This window comes from Poecilia formosa, unplaced genomic scaffold (genome assembly GCF_000485575.1).
Source record: "Poecilia formosa unplaced genomic scaffold, Poecilia_formosa-5.1.2 Scaffold175, whole genome shotgun sequence".
Classification (NCBI taxonomy): Eukaryota; Metazoa; Chordata; class Actinopteri; order Cyprinodontiformes; family Poeciliidae; genus Poecilia; species Poecilia formosa.
Window position 1 is genome coordinate 208,034 of NW_006800114.1, and position 2,594 is coordinate 210,627.

Consider the following 2,594-nt stretch of genomic DNA (forward strand, 5'->3'; position numbering starts at 1 on the left):
AGGTATTAAAAGTAAAGGTACTTGCTGAATGCATTACCTAATCCCTAATGCAATATCATTAAGTGAACCGATCGCATTTAATTTTAATACACCATTTTAATGAACAATGCCACAGATAAAGCATGTTTTTATTATGTTTACTCTGTAAAATAGTTTAGACTTAGATATGTGATTCTATGCATCATAATTTCAGGGATGGAAACATCTTGTCTCCTGTCCTAACATAGCATGAACTTCACGTTTTTTGCCACTAGTGGCTTTTATTTTGAAAGAAATCCAACAGAAAGGGGATGGAAAGAAGGTGGGTGGGGGAGGACATGCAACGGAGGAGCCACATAGAAGAGTTGTAGTCAAGACCACCTACCCAAGACCAAGTCAGGACCAAGACCAGCACCCCGCGCTACGTGACACAAAAAAATTAAGTTTTACCTATCAAAATTGCTTCTCAATTTGATTCCCATAAAACACCTAGATATTAAATACTTAGAGTTGAAATAAATTTAATCAGTAAAGATCCGCCCAAAAGAATCGGATCGTTCCTGAATGTCATATCAATGCAGACTTTGGTCACAGCGTTGTCCCATATTTGCGACACCTCAGTCAACACCTCCACACAATAATTCAGTGCATGAGTGACAACTTTCTTTCATTGCAGAAGTACGTGTACAGCTAGCTTTGCTAGCATCACGTCCACAGATCTTACCTTTCTTTAAGCTTTCCTTCCAAGTGACGCTAAAAGTTGGACGAAATCCCCACCGTCTGTGAAAGCGAAGCGCTGCTTATTTTACATGTCGCCATATCTTATGATTTATGCAGCGCTATTATATTACTGACGATTAGACAGACATCTTCTCCCGCTCAGAGGAAACCACTGCGCATGTCTGGAGCTCCGCGTGCGAATAAAGGTGGAGGCGATGGATGACAACAGACACGTAAGTCACGTTATTGCTTGGATTTTACGGCGCCACCTTAAATCCCTGAACTTCACATTTTAACGGAAAAAAGCGCAACGTGACTTGGATGTAACGAGCAACGCGACACTTTTGTAGAAATATAGTGAAGTAGAAAGTACAGATACTTACTGTAAAATGTAGTGGAGTAAAAGTAGAAAGTATCCATTATTAAATCTACTTCAGTAACGTACAAATACACAAAAATGTACTTAAGTACAGTAACGAAGTACTTGTACTTCGTTACTTCCCACCACTGCGCCAAAGCAAATGAACTTTATAGTTAAAGAGTTCGAGTCTGACACAGTAAGGCCAAGCTTGGAAAATGTAGTGACTTCACTAGCAGAAGATGCTTATTTTCATGATGCAGATTTTTTCCCAAGAGGGATAATTACTAAAATCTTTTCTGCATCACATAAGTAAGTAACGGAACACTTGGAACGGCTTTGGAACACATTCACCTATAGTTGCTAATACACAAAGTGACCAGCAGAGGGTAGCAGAGCCCCAGTTTAGGAGTTATGTCAGTGTCTTTATTGTAAGGTGGGTTTCTGAGTCTCAGAGAGATGTGGTTTTTAGGGTGATTTCCTCAAGGTTTAGTAAACAACAGAAACATCGGATTGAAGTATTTGTTACGTCACTCCGAGATCTTTCTCTGATGTGCTTGACAGCGAATGTGTAAAGGAGATAAATGCTGATTAGCACAAATCCAGACTCACAAAAAGCTCCAGTTACCTCACAAATGTACAATTTAAAATATCCTGTAGAAACTCAGCAATAATGAAGATACAAGGAACACGTTTCACAGCTGGAACCACTGAATACATTCCTCTCACTCTACTGATAATTGTGCCGTATGATGCATTTGGACATGATTTATTCATAAATAATTTAATTCTTAGATCTTTGATTCGGGTAAACAACCTTGGATAAACAACGCTTCATTATGCAAGTGCATTTCAGTAAACTACGATGCAACTGAAAAGTTTATTCAGAAAGTATTTCTCATATATTATGTATTCATCACACACAGTGAGTTATCGCAAGTTTTTTACTATAAATCTTGATGGTTTTCAGCTGACGAAAAGCTCGGCTCTCAGAAAAGTGAAATACTGCACAAGTTAGTTAAATTAAAAAAATGTTACAAGTGTCAACGCTAGCGACTGAAAGTTGAGTGGAAGGAAAAACTGTATGTTTTCTAATGTTTTGGATTTTGAAATTTAATTTAAGCCATAACAGATTCTCAGTAGATTGTTCAAATTAAGGCGCTTTTGTTTTTTTCTTTCTTTTTTTTTCTTTTATTAAATCTTACTCTAATGTTTATAGTATAAACTGCAGCTGGAGTCAGTGCTTTAAGAAACTTGAAAAACTGTAACACTACTGATTTAGAAAAGTTAGTGTTGTGACAACACCAGAAAAAAAAGAAAGAAATTCTGCATTCTTAGAATCTAGGCTGATTAGTTCTCTACAGAATACATGGAGCAGCTTTAATGAATTTTAGATAAAAATGATTTGCATAGATTTGAGAGAAACTGAAAAGAGAAACGAGCACAACGGCAATGACTTCAGAACTGGGGAGGGGAAAGAAAAAAAAAAGATAAGATGAAAGCAGGAAGAACAATATGACAAAGTGACACAAGAGAC